Source organism: Gracilinanus agilis, chromosome 2 (assembly GCF_016433145.1).
Source record: "Gracilinanus agilis isolate LMUSP501 chromosome 2, AgileGrace, whole genome shotgun sequence".
NCBI lineage: Eukaryota > Metazoa > Chordata > Mammalia > Didelphimorphia > Didelphidae > Gracilinanus > Gracilinanus agilis.
Window position 1 is genome coordinate 122,408,819 of NC_058131.1, and position 14,923 is coordinate 122,423,741.

General features: G+C 34.8%; 1 long non-coding RNA gene across 1 annotated transcript; it reads right to left on the reverse strand.

Moving 5' to 3' along the window:
• Window positions 1–6,402: 6,402 nt before the first annotated feature.
• LOC123234738 lies at window positions 6,403–13,655 on the reverse strand. Its single transcript, XR_006505351.1, has 2 exons — window positions 13,615–13,655; window positions 6,403–6,617 (listed from the first exon to the last, which is right to left on the reverse strand). It is a non-coding gene; the product is annotated as an uncharacterized LOC123234738 (long non-coding RNA).
• Window positions 13,656–14,923: the final 1,268 nt, after the last annotated feature.

Consider the following 14,923-nt stretch of genomic DNA (forward strand, 5'->3'; position numbering starts at 1 on the left):
AAGGGGCAAACTACTGGTCCAGGTAGAAAAAGGAAATCAGAACTACTGTGCTATCAGTAAGATCCTATTCATTAAAAATCCCTCTATTTACAGCTTGTGCAATATAGGGAGACTCAATCTTTCAAAAGAGGGGAAGAACCCAATCTCCCTAATCCAATGCTCTTTCCATCACACTATGCAACCTTAAAAAAGAATAGGTATTGTGGTTAATGACATAAAAAAATTAATAGTCAACAAGAATTTATTAAATGCTTACTATAAGCAAGGTACTCTGCTAAACTATTCTGAAGAGAATACTTATTTTGATTTATAGATGATCTCATTTTTTAAGTTAATACTATATGACTGCATCAATAACAGCAAATTATATTATGACTAACTTTAATTGGTAAAATGATAAAAACTGAGAGTCCACTTTATTTTTTGTTCCTGGCCTTCCATAGTTGTATAAAAAGTGGGGGGAAGCTACTCAGAATATGAAATTAATTAATTTTTAAGTACTTCTAAAAACTTATTTACAAGTGAATTAAGCAGACTTAAACCAAGGTTCATATAAGCTTCCTATGAAGGCTAAACAATGCTATTTCTATTCAATAAAATATGTGCAATAAAAATATATGTTTTTCTGGTTTGGTAAATTTTCCTTAAAAAAAAAAATCAACTACATAAGCATTTATTTCCCATTATGTGCCAGACTAAAAAAAGTAAACAGCCTTGCCCTCAAGGAATTTATCTTTCTTTTAGGGGGAACTACAGATATACAGATAGGTAATTTTTTTAAAAGTATATACACATGTTGGGTTTTTTTAAGTGTAAGTCATTTGAAAAAGTTATAGTGATTGAAACTGTATAGTACGGAGGCCAAAATCATACACTTATTAGTAGCAATGCATTATATATTCAACAATAAAAACCTACTGAAGTAACTTTAGAAGAATCTTCAAGGATGTCGAAAAGGGAAAAAAATTTTAGTACCATGAATTTTGTGTCGATTTACCAACCACATAATTTTTTTAAATTAAGTTGAAAATATGCACTATTGTCTAACCCTAAAAGATCATACCCCACTCAGATATCTATTCTTTTATCAGGGATCAGATTTTTATGTCTTTGCCAAATATGTAGGAACACTGTTTCCAAAGAAGGAAATTAGGGAAAGTAAAAAGTTCGGTTAAAATATGTCAAAACTCACCTTGGCTCTGAAGTCTTCTTAATAAATATCAGATATGGTTCAGGGGATTGAAAGCAAAGCCTAGAGATAGGAAATCCTGGGTTCTGATGTCACCTCAGACACCTCTTTGCTGTGTAACCCTGGGCAAGTCACTTAACCCCAATTACCTAGCTTTTACCACTCTGCTTTGGAACCAATACTAAGTATTGACTCTAAGACAGAAGAGGTAGGAGTTAAAAACAAATAAATAAATATTAGATGTAATCAAAATAGGCAACATTTTTGTTGGAAATGTCTTAGAAAGAGAATGATATATTATTTGACCTATGTCATTATGGGATTCTTAGAAGAATAATTTAATTCTTTTTCAAAATTCAAAGATTTCGCAATATCAAAAAAGTTGACATTAAATTCAGCAAAACTACAAGATATAAGATGAAAATTATGAGGTGGATCTTAAGCTTTAGGCCCAGAGAAATGAAATGACTTGCCTGAGCAAGTTCAGAAAAGCAAAAAGAGCTGAGATTCAAACTTGACCTTTTTGGACCTGTGACTAAGAAGGCATGCTCACAAAATGTGTAGGTGCTGAGACAAAGTTAAACGAGAGTGCTACCGACCCAAATATAAAAAGATATTAAATAGGGATAAACAAAAAGTTTATGCCTGCATTAAAAAATAAACAAGTATTAAGATGGGGGGTAGCATGGGTCAATATACATTTATTTTAAAAAAGATTTTTTGGTGAGCTTAACATAAGTCTGGGTGATATATTTTAGAAAGCATACTAAAAATATGGAAAGAGACTGGAGTTGATACCAAATGAGAATCAGTTAAATTAACTGGGATGTTCTAGCAAGAAGATGACTTGGAGAAGACATGATATGTATCTTATGCTTGAAGGATTCTGATATGGAAGGAAGGTTTAACTTCTTATGCTTGGCCTTCCAGGGTAGAGAGCTAAAAATAATGTGGGACTTTTAAGTACAGTGGAAACATAGTGTACTTGGAGCCAGGGACCCTGGTTTGATCTTATCATTCATTATATGTGTGATCTCTGACAAGCTGACTTATCACTATGGACCCCCGCTTCATTTGTAAAATAAAGTGGCTAGTCTGGATGACTGGTAAAGCTCCTTCTCATTTTAAATCTACCTCTGAACTGTAAAGAAACAATTTTAGGCTTAATGTAAGGAAATATTCCTCAACTACTGGCAATGTACCAAAGTAGAGTAGGGCAGCCTTGGGAGATGATAGATATTCCCTCACTGTGGATTTTCAAGCCAAGGCTGATTTATCAGCTGTGGAAATGTTGTAGTGGAAGTTAGTGTTTAGGGATGGGTTAATCTAGAGCAATGATGGGCAAACTACGGCCCCCTGAAATGTTCTATCTGGCTACAAAACATAATTCCTAATCTGACGAATACAATGAAACTTCGAAAGAGTTGCCTTAGAAACAGACTGACCAATGAGCATTTCCTTTCCTTTGGCCCTCTCTTTAAAAGTTTGCACATCATTGGTCCTCAAACATCCAAAAATTTATTAAGTATATAATTTATCTGCAAGAAACTTTAGAAATCATATTTTACAAACAGGCCCAAAGAGGTAGAAAAACTTACACAAACTGACAGCAAATTTCTAGGAAATCTTAAGTCACTCACCTATTCATACATTTTCTGCTAAGACCCTGTGGCAGCCAAAGGCAATTAGAATCTCAGTCTCTCTTAAAATTCCCAAGGGCAAGGAATTTGCAACAAATCTCACCAGGCCTAATGACCAACTGTGTCAAGTTCTAGCATCTTAAGAAGGAATTACTTTGCTGGAGTTGGGAGGACCTAGGTTCAAAAGCAACCTCTAAACACTTCTTAGCTGTATGACACTGGGCATGTCACTTAACCCTGATTGCCTAGCCCTTGCCACTCTGCTTAGAACTGATACAACAGAAGATAAGGGCTTAAAAAAAGTAATTACTTATATCCTTTGGGTTGCTTTAGCCCCCAAGATTCTGGTTCACCCACCAAAAAAAAGTTTTTATTTATGTGGATTATATCTATTAATACTTATCACATTATAAATGATAGTTTTTAAAATACTAGTTCAATTAAAATATCAATAATAAATCCATCACATATTAATATAAGTAACATAATTTTGAGGAAATTATATTTTCCAAAACAAAAATTTAGATAGAAAAGTGGCAGTTTTACATCTTTGAAAATGTAAATTGAAAACTGCTTTTGTACCATCATCACAAGGGTCATCATGGTTATTCCATGATAAACCAGGATATTCTAAAGTTATTCAATATTTTGAATATTTCAGCACTATTGTGTTTGTTCCCAAGTATTCCCATAAAAGATCTTTGATCAGCTGCTGATACTGGATGAATACACGCAAAGCATTAAGGACAGCCAGTTGTAAATTCATCAATTTGTTATGGCAAAAGTACAGTTTTACAGACTAGGTAGTTAACTCAAGCCTTAAATTCCATCATATTCTCTTGAAGGAATGGGAATTAAAAAAAAAAAAAGCAAATAATGTCTGTTATTATGAAAATAGGTAGCTAGCTGGCTCAAAGGATAGAGAACCAGGTCTGGAGATAGGAGGACCTGGGTTCAAATATGGCCTCAGGCACTTCCTAGCTGTGTGACTCTGGGAAAGTCACTTAACCACAATTCCCTAGTCCTTCCTGCTCTTCTGCCTTAGAACCAATGCTTAACACAGATTTTAAGATAGAAGAAAGGTTTTTTCCTAAAAAAGAAAAAAAAAAATAGTTTAAACTTTGTGGATCTTCTAAAAGATCAAGGATTTCCAAGGGTCCTTATACCATACTTTGAGAATTACTGGACTCTCGTCTCTACAGTCCTTTCCAGCTGAGATTGTGATTCTTTTCATTATATGACACTGCTTTAGAGTCTATGACTAGGGAGGGTGAGATTCGATTAGTATTTATTTGAAAAGCAAAGCCTCAAGTGGGAAGAAATTTAGGGAAAAGTTAAAACAAACAAGATGGTGATTTAAAGCTACTAGCTGAGAAGAATGTTAGTGAGTCAGCCTCTACAGGGAGGGCAAGATTGTCAACGAGGTATGATATCTGAAGCTAAGGACCAACAGACAGGATGAGTACCAATTTGGGATTCTAAAAGTATTTAGGCCTGCGTATTAGACTGGCTGGCCTGGTAGTGTAGGTTCAAGATTATAATGAAATAAGACAATCACAGAACATCTGTAAGTCAATAAGCCTGCTCCCCCAGGAGTTCAAGCTCTCAGGCCAAAGTGGAGAATTGCTACTCAATGTCTTCTTTGTTGGTATTTGTGAAAATAGTAGGAACTGATGTTAGTAGTTGTGATCTCCCAATAATCACTTATAAAAGTACAGAGGAGCCCAATTCACTCAGGATCCACCCCAAAAACAAAACCTCCCAACCAAAGAACTAACCTCCCAGGCCCGTCAGGAGTGAAGTGACAGTTGAGAAAAACTCCAAACTCCTCTTGCTGCTGGCCCCTCCCAAACAGAATTCTCTCAGGGTTCCATGGGGTCGGCTTCCATTTCCCTTCCAAGAGGAGTGCTTAGTCATCCTTGATTTACCCCAATTCCATACTTAAAGATTTCATTTTTTTTTTTAGGTTCTTATGTAGTTCTTGAGGAAAATCTATTGAGTTTCTGTGTGTTATTGTTACCAGGTCTTTTCTTCTAGGCTGAATTTCTGGGCATTGTTGAGCCACGATAGTTTTTATTCTGGTCAGTAGTGTCTTGGGTTTTCTCATTTCTCCAACTTTAGTTCTTGCATTGTGGCTTTACTGCTAGGGCCAGGTTCATCCCATGCTTCTGGATGGGGTGCCTGGCTGTGCTTGGTTGGTCTGGGTCACATGGATCCTGTACCTACCTCTACCTGCCGGCATTAAGTTTCATCCCTCCCCCAGACCTCAAAAATTCAGTGTTGAATATTCAAGGTCCTTTATAGTGTCTCAGGACAGAGTGCTAATGACCTCAGCGCTTACGAGAGTACATATGACACTGGTCACTGCTACTCCCCGCTGTGGGTGTTGGACCACCCTAGGGTTTTCCTGGGGATGCCCTCTGCTCTTGTTGGCTCTGGAAGAGACTTTATTACTGCCTAAAGGAGTCTAGCTGATTTTTTGTATAGTTAAGAAGTAGAAGTCACTTATTGTAGTTTCTCATTGGATTTCTTAATCATTATTTAGTCTGATGCCAATTCTGGTTTTTGCTAGAGTAAGGGGGTTCTTCCTGGATCTAGGCAGCCATCTTGATCAGAAGTCCACCTTTGTGTATCAATATAGGTTGGTTCCAATGCCTGGAATACATGTCATTCTCATCTCTGCCTCTTCTTCAAAGGCTCAGCTTAGGCATCACCTCCTCTGAGTGGGCTTCTGTGATTCCTCCTAATTGTAAATGCTCTTTGGCAATGCACAATAAAGATAGAATGCTGGACTTGTGACAAGAAGAATTGGGTTAGAATTTTACCTCAGATACTATACTTATGTAACAACAGTCAATCACCTGAACCTGTTGAGCCTAAGCCTCAGTTTCCTCATCAAGAAGATGAAGGTCATAATACTTATTTAAAAGAGTTGCTTGGGGGCAGCTGGGTAGCTTAGTGGATGGAGAGCCAGGCCTAGAGACAGGAAGTCCTGGGTTCAAATCTGGCCTCAAACACTTCCCAGCTGTGTGACCCTGGGCAAGTCACTTAATCCCCATTGCTTAATAACCCTTACATGGTATTGATTCTAAGAGAAAGTAAGGGTTAAAAAAAAGTTGCTCTGAAAGTCAAATGAAAATATGAAAAGCATTTACAAACCTTAAAGGACCATCATATTAACATCAGCCATTGTTATTATCTCCCTCTCCTCAAACTACCTCACATTAGTTCTGTGTACACATTAAATTCTCTAGTAGAATGTAAACACTTTGAAGGTAGAGACTCTCATTTTTATTTTGAATTCCAAGATCCTATTGTAAGATAGGCATTTAAATGTTGGCTAAATGGAAACTAATAGAGGAGAAAGAAATGTGCACAAATGACAGAGGAAAAAGAGAACAAGTTAAGTGCAAAGGAAGGTCAGACAGGACTTTGAGGAATTTGAGGAACAAAATGGGAGTTAGGGTAAAAGGAAGGAAAAATATCTCACAATTAGTTGATGGTCTTTTAATATTTCCAATGTCAAAAATGGATCCTCCCCATGTCTTTGAAAGAAAAAGGGTAAGAAGGAAATAAGTCTAAAACCTTTATTTTTCTTGAAGGAAAAGATAATACTGAGATTCTTATTAAAGAAATAGGAAAATATTATTAAACTTTATTGCTCAACCAAAGTCTTCTGACTCCAAATCCAATGCTCTTTCCATGAAATATTTATCTGTCAGTAAAGTCATGTCATTCTTACTTCAAAATAAAATACTTGCTGGTAAGCCCCTGTATTAGTTCAAAACCTGGAATAAGAAAAAAACATACAACAAACAGTAGTAAAAGATCATAACAACCTTGTATTTGACAAAAATATAGATCCTAGGATACAGGGATAAGAAGTTACAATTTGGTAAAAATTGTTGGGATAACTGGAAAGTAGTTTGGCAGAAATTAGGTATAGACTAATGCCACCATTCACTAAGATCAAAATTGATACCCGATCTTAAGCATATTAGAAGAACAGGGAACATAATACCTTTAAGATTTAAGGATGGGAAAGGAATTTATGGAGAGCATTGCAAGATGTAAAACGAATAATTTTGAGTATATCAAACTGAAATTTTTTGTAGAAACAAAATGAAGTTGCCAAGATTAGAAGGAAAGCAGAAAATTAGGGGAAAAATTTCATAGTTCAGACAGAGGTCTCATATCTAAAATATATAAAGAACTTTGTCAAATTTGCAAGTGTAAGAGCCATCCCCCAATTGAAAAACAGGCAAAAGATATGAACAGCTAGATTTAGGATGATGAAATAAAAGCCATGTTAAAAATACCTGAGAAAATGCTCTAAATCACTAGTGATTAAGAGAAATGGAAATCAAAACAATTGAGATATTATCTCACTTATCAGATTAGCTTAAATAACAAATGATGGAGGGGATATGGAAAGGTGGGGCCACTAATACACTGCTGATGGAACTGTAAACAGATCTAACCATTTTGAAGAGCCCAGAGACCTAGCAATTCCACTACTGGGTCATTTCCTAAGAAAGACCCTTTATATCCCAAAATATTTATAGTAGCTCTCTTTGTAGTAGCAAAGACCTGGAAATAATCAGGGTGGGGTGGGGTTGGCATCAATTGGGGAATGGCTCAACAAACTGTGGTTTTGTATTTTTTTTTTTACCTTTCTATATGTCCCCCATTTAACATAGTGCCTGGCACATAGTAGGTGCTTAATAAATGCTGGTTGACTGACTGATTCAATACTTATTAAGAAAACTAAGAAAGTTTAAGCTACCTGATTTCCTAATCCAGAAGGGAATAGCAATTGTCAGAGGCACTATGGGGAAATCACAGTTCTGGCAGTAACAGAATAGCCAGAACAAATAATAAAAGGATTTGAATTCTAAATGGTCTTATGCAGCCATTACTCAATTGAGCCTGAAAGCATTAAAGTAACTGATGCTTGCAAACAACTGAAATTATTAAATAAATGGTCAAAAAAGATGGAAGTGTATGTAAATTATCATAGAAATTTTTCATCAAACTAATATAAAAGTTTTAGCATCAAATTTGGGTTAGCTTCAGTTATACTGAAAATATAACAAGACATCATTCCCCAAGGACAGTAAGTGAGGCACTATAATATGCAAGACCAGATAAAACTGATAAAATAACAATAATCCCTATAGTTTAAAGTAATTTTAGCCAAGATTTCTATATTAAACTACTTCAACAGTTCTAATATCTTACCTATCTATGGTAATTGTCCTTTTTCCTTATTCCCATTACTCATATTCACTGGCCATTTCCCAGAATTTCCTTTTATAGTTTGTTAGAAAGTCCTTGTGAAGAATGAAGTAACAAAGAAAGCCAAGAACTCAAATCTTGATTAGTAACAGAGGTTTACTCCAAAGCTCCTGGCACACATGGGATCCTCATTATCTAGTTAGAGGCTGGGCAAAAATCAATTAGTATACTATGTTAACTTGTATTGCTACCAAATAATGGTTTACTGATTTAATGATTAGTGCCTTATTGGATGTTATAACTACATCAAACTAGTATATGTAGAGCTTATTTTTGTATTGATAATTTAACCATAATGCACAGGTACAATATTCCTGCTCAAACATTGGTAAGACTCTGAAGTTCCTTCCAGCTCTCAAATATGATAGATAGATATAGATAGACAGACAGACACACCGACAGACAGACAGACAGACAGACAGATAGACAGATGGATGTGTATGTAGAAATTAATCTTTGTGTGTGTTTTAGAGACAGCCTCACTTTTTATAGTCATATGGATAGAACCAATATGGCAGACAGGCATAGGGCTGTCAAATTCTTTAAATTTATAAGATGTTTGCTCTTCGTTAGTAAATTTTAAATTTAATTTTATCAACTACTGTTGTATGGTGAATGTCAAGGCAAAAAAAAGATCCTTTTTACATGTCTACATTGGAAACTATGTTTCACACTTTTCTCTAGGACAGGAGAGATGGATGCAGGGATTAAGCAGCAGAATAAAATATTAACAAACACAGGCTGCCATCACTTCAAATGACCTGCAAATAAATTTCAGAGAAACACTGAAGCTGAAACTTCTTAATACTAGTAGTTGGTTAAGTAAAGTTTCTGAAGATGTTTTGTTGCACAAAAAGAAACATTCCCTCTGATGTTCCTAGTCTTTTCTTGGGTCACTTATTAAATTAAGATATATAAGATTTTTAAATGAAAGAACAATCTCTCCTTATCCAATATACTGAACAACCAAAGAAATTTCCTGTTCAAAAAACTCTTACATCTTATAATTAACACCTCTTTCAAAACATGGAAAATAATATACTGATTCTATAAAAATATTTTTTTGAAAACCCTAGTCTGGTTTACCACTGGAACATGTCTGATGTGTAGGTGTGACTCAATCTAATCTACTCCCTATATTATCTAAAGTAGTATCTTACACTCAGTTACTCCTCCAAGTTGTCATGCCAAGTTACAACCAAAGTCTCACCTTTGAGGAAATCACCCCAAGAGTATACATTTCCTTCATTTGCCAGGGAGGCCAAAAGACTAAAGTAAACAATACATTACAATGACCTAACAACACAATGAAAATACAAAAGTAATACAAAAAAAGGAAAATCATTTAGGTAATTCCAAGGCTTTCTAAACTAGTCCAAGTTTGCCTTAAGACTAAGCTTACATGTGTGGATGTATAATTATAAATATTTGAATAATTACTATATTGCATTCTATTAAATATAGGCAGAAAGTAGAGGTTTTGAGTTTTTGTTTTCAGGCAAAGCTTGGCCTCATTGAGGGAAATATACAATCTCCTAAAGGCACTGTTCTGTTACTCCTGCTAAATTCTCTGAAGAGACGAAAACGAACATTACACAAGGGGAAATGGAGAAAGGTCTTTGGTGAGTATGAATAGGATGTAGCACTGATTAGTGAGAAGCACTGGAAAAGAAGAATAAAAGATAGTATCAGAAATACAAATAAAAATAACTCAGGAGTACCACCTCACACCTATCAGATGGGTTAATATGACAGAAAAGGTAAAATAATAAATGCTGGAGGGAATATGGCAAAATTAGGACACCAATGCACTGCTGGTGAAATTGTAAACTGATATAACTATGCCCAAAGAGTTTTAAAACTACAAATCTTTTAACTAATCAATATCACTACAAGGTCTGTATCCCAAAGATTTGGAAAAGACCTGTTTGTGCAAAAATATGTATAGCAGCTCTTTTTGTGATGGCAAAGAATTGGAAACTACAACCATCAATTAAGGAATAGCTGAACAAGTTGTGGTATGACTGTAATTGATTGTAATGCAATACAACCGTGCTACAAGAAATGATGTGAAGGATTACTTAAGAAAGACCTGGAAAGATCTACATGAACTGATGCTAAGTGAATCGAGCAGAACCAGAAGAACCAGAACCATTATATATAGAGTAACAACAATATTATGTCATGAACATTTTTGAATGACTTGCTTATTCCTAACAATACCATGATCCACAAAAATCTCTCAGTCTCACAACTAAAAATGCCACCTGTGGGGGCAGCTGGGTAGCTCAGAGGACTGAGAGCCAGGCCTAGAGACAGGAGGTCCTAGGTTCAAATCTGGCCTCAGAAACTTCCTAGCTGTGTGACCCTGGGCAAGTCACTTGACCCCCCATTGCCTAGACTTTACCACTCTTTTGCCTTGTAGCCAATACACAGTATTGACTCCAATATGGAAGGTAAGGGCTTAAACAAACAAACAAACAAATGAAGGTGCCATCTGCCTCCAGAAAAAGAACTGATAGGAGTCTGAATACAGACCAAGACATACATTTCACTTTTCTTTCATTTGCTCAAGTTCTCTTTCACAAAAGGAGTGATATGGAAAGATGTTTTACACAATTACACATTTTGTAAAAGTTACATCAGATTGCTTGCCATTTTGGGGAGGAGGGAGAAAAGTGAAAGACAGAGGGAGGATGAAATTCAGCCTAAACTTAAAGAAAATAAAGTTTTAAAAAGTTATTTTTTCATATAATTGAGTTTTTTTTTAATGTTAGTAAATTTTTAAAAAAAGATATTATCAGGGAAAGAAAAAGAAAAGAAATGAGTTGCTCATATGGGATGGAAGATAAATAGCAAGTAGAAAGCCTGAATACTCCACTGACTATCTTTCCCATATCAAACGAAAGCAAGAAAAAGATTTATGTTCGGTAGACCCTCTATAGAAATATAGACAAGGGAGAATATAAACAAAAATTGTATAGAGATGAGTAAGTTGCAATTTTCATCATTGGAGAGAACATTCAAATCTACACAAATTGTTTCCCAAAAAAGGGCAAATTGCTGGTGAAATATGTCTCCAAACAGGCCAATGTCAGATCACTTCAACTGGGCAAATGACATTTTGGTCTTAAAAATTCTTGTAATGACATATTTAATTACTATTTAATAATTTGCTCCATTTAAATTCTCCTAGTAAACTTCATATTAATAGGTTTTATTTCTAAAGTTCAATTAAAGAAATTTAACCATGAATTAAATATCTTATCTTTTTTATAAGGAAGGTACTGTGCCAGATAAATGGATGGGGATTAAAAAAAATTTTTTTGACAACTCACATACTCAGGAGTTCATAATCTATGGAAATGACAATATGAACAGGAATAAAGAAAGCATCAAGGCTTATCTTTTTTTTAACCTAAAAATAACCCCAACTCATTTATCCAGATGCAAGAATAAAATCTGCAGCCCTTAAGTATTTCAGAAAAAAATACCACCTTGGTCCTATCTTCACAAGACTGTTTATACTGATTTCACCCTATAAGAAACTTCCAGCATAGAAACTTTCTCCACCCATGCAGACCAGCAATCCATTGTTAATCTAGTCTTAGAGAATTACTCTGCGTATGTAGACTTTTCTGAATCCCTCAAATAGCACAAGCTAACAACTTTACTTGAACCAGGTCTGTGTGTGCTAGGCTTTATCGCTTTATCATTATGCCATGCTTCATCAAATTATTAAATATATTAGTATTAAATTGATTGTATATAAAACAAAAAATGGGAATATAAGTATCTTGTGGGGAGAAACATAGACAGGAAAGAATAAATTAGAAAAATAAACTTATTTTTCATGGTCTAATATAATAAAAAATGAAGTATATTGCAAATGTTCTATTTGTTCTTTAAATACACACACACATACTTAGCAGGTTGTATCTTAAGAAAAAGAAACCATGGCACTATGGATAGAGGGCCAGTTTTGAAGTTTGAAGACTTGGTTTGTGTCATCATGTGCAAGTTACTTTAACTTTGAGTAGCCAAGAAAACTCTTTAAGGCTCTAAATTACACATTCCCTATTTGCTGATGATGCAGTTAGAAAATACTAGGAAATTAACTGGGGTAATCAACAGTTTCAATAATGCATCAGTGAAATTTATCTACTCCATCTTACTGGGTTTTGTTGGCTATGTAAAGAAATACTGATAATTTCTTTGAATTTATTTTATAGCCTGCAACTTTGCTCAAGGTACCATTTCAATCAATTCTGTTGGTAGATTCTTTGGGGGTAGGGGGGAGTCCAGATAGCCTGTCATATCATTAGTTTTATTTCTTCTTTGTCTATGCTTACTCCAACATTTTCTTGTTACATTGCTATAGCTAACATTTTCCCTGTATTATCCCTGATCTTATTGGAAAAGCCTCTACTTTTTCTTCATTACATATAATGTTGGCTTTTGTCTAAAAAGACAGATATGGCTTAGTAAAGAAGTTCTCAGCCTCAAACTCATGGATAGGTTTCAGGGAGCACGCGAACTTCATGGGGGGAAAAATTACATCTTTATTTTCACTAACCTGTAACTGAAATTTAGCATTTCCTGCCATTATGAATACAGGCAACAAAACATTCTGAGAAGAGATGTGTAGGATTTACCAACCTGCCAAAGGGGTTTACTATATATTAAAAAGGTTAAGAACCCCTAGGTTAGCATATTAAGGAAAAGTCTATTTATTCCAATGTGTTCTAGTGTTTCTTAAAAGAAATGGGCTCTAGATTTTGTTGAAAGCTTTTTCCGTACAACCACAGAAATGCAATGGAGAAATTCACAAAACATGTAATGTGCAACATGTACAGACCTTACATTTCCTTGAAGGGTGGATTAATATCCTCTCATATCTCTTTTGAGCCACATTTTTTCTTTATAATTTTATCACATTAAGAGAAACAAAATAAGATTTTGCTCCAGTTCCTCATTTTAATTGTGAGAATATTTGTTTTGAGTGTGTTTACAGATAATATTGTTGAAATAACACTAATTAGACTGTGTTTTTTTATCTGCTATCTTTAATAAGTTCATCCTATATTCATGGTTATGATTATTACATCTATATTTCCACCCATCTATTTTCCTTTTGTGCCTCTCACCTCCCCTTAGAGCTGTAGACAAACCACTAACTGATTCAGCATGCTACTATTCATGTTCTAACATTTCAATTGCTACAATAGTTAAAACTAGGTATTCTGTCATGTGAATGGAAGCATATTGAATCTCTTCAAGCATTAGAGTTTATATCCAAAAATTAAAGAAAAAATATAACCCCAGAAACTGAATAACTACACATATCATATTACCTCCATAAAAACAAGAAAATATATGAACAGCTTATAACTTTTACTCATGAAATTCACTACCATTCTCAGACATTAAAAATGCTTGGCTTATTTTTAAAAGTAGGTCAAAACATTAATAATGAATTTGACTTACAGTGTGAGCACATTTCCAGGGGATAGCTTGCTTCATTTCCCTGAAATTAAAAAAAAAAGTTTGATTAGTCATAACTAGCTAGTCATTTGATATGCTAAATGTAAATATTTTAGTTCAGAGCATGTAAAATGGATGAAACAGCAAGTTTCTATGTGTTTTCATGCCAAAAAAATGGGAGCTTACAAATGAAAAGCAAAGTAAATATATTTTAGAAAAGCTAATTAATAACAAATTCAGATAAATCTTAAGGCAGTAAATAGAATCAGGAAATCTTTCTCTTTCTCTGGGACCTATGGATGTGAATTAATACACAAATATAAGAAATTACAAAGTCACTTCCAGGTCATGTGAACAAGATGGTAGACCAGAGGTTTTTAGATCCCTATCAGTTTTCAAATGTCCCCATAACAGAAATTAAATGCTAAAGATAAAATAACTTTGGCTATTTCCATGGTATAAGATACCAAGAATCTAAAACAAGGTATAAAACAAAAATATAACCCAAAACTCAGGAAATGGATGTTCACTGACCAACTCAAAAATACACCTCTCCCACTTTCCATTCTACCAACAATGAAGCTACAGTAATAGGCCCAAGGATACCACACCAGTTTTACATCAAAACCTACCCCTAAACCTTGGTGCTACCCTCCCTTTTCCCAGTGCCATTAAGATTGCAATTCTAGGCTACAGAAGTTTTCTTGGCTCTCAAAAGCTAGTTTGGTCACAGAACCCCAGAAGAACCAATGCTGATGCCAGGGAAAGCAAGGTCTGAATTTGGCCAAGCACTAGCTCAAAAGTTAGCTTAAGGTAGAGATCCAGGCTGGTGAATTGTCCAGTATGGGAGGAGGCTGAGAAGCTTTGAGATCAAGTTCCCAAGAAAACCACAATCAGATGAGGAGAGAGTCAAAAGTGAACAATAAACTAAATATGGAAAAAAAGATTCAAAGTACAAAAAATTCCAGTAAGAAATTTCAAATTATGTTGAGTTCTTGATAAACTTAATAAACCAACAGAAAAAATAGTAAAAACAGAAATATGACCTCTGGATCTAGTAGTAAACACATTCAGGAGTCTTGAGAATAAATAATATAAAATAAAGGGAAATGATCCAAATGCTTGAAAATTATAGAAAAGAACTGCCCATAACACAGAAAATGAAATTCTAATAGAAAAACTTCACAGATAATCTCCAGGCAAAAAAACCCCAAGGCTGAAAGTGAATTCAGAAACAAGTTCTGCAAGCCATCATGATCAACTGAATAAGGCAAGGCTATTCTACATCCATTGGGGGGGGAGGGGGACTGGG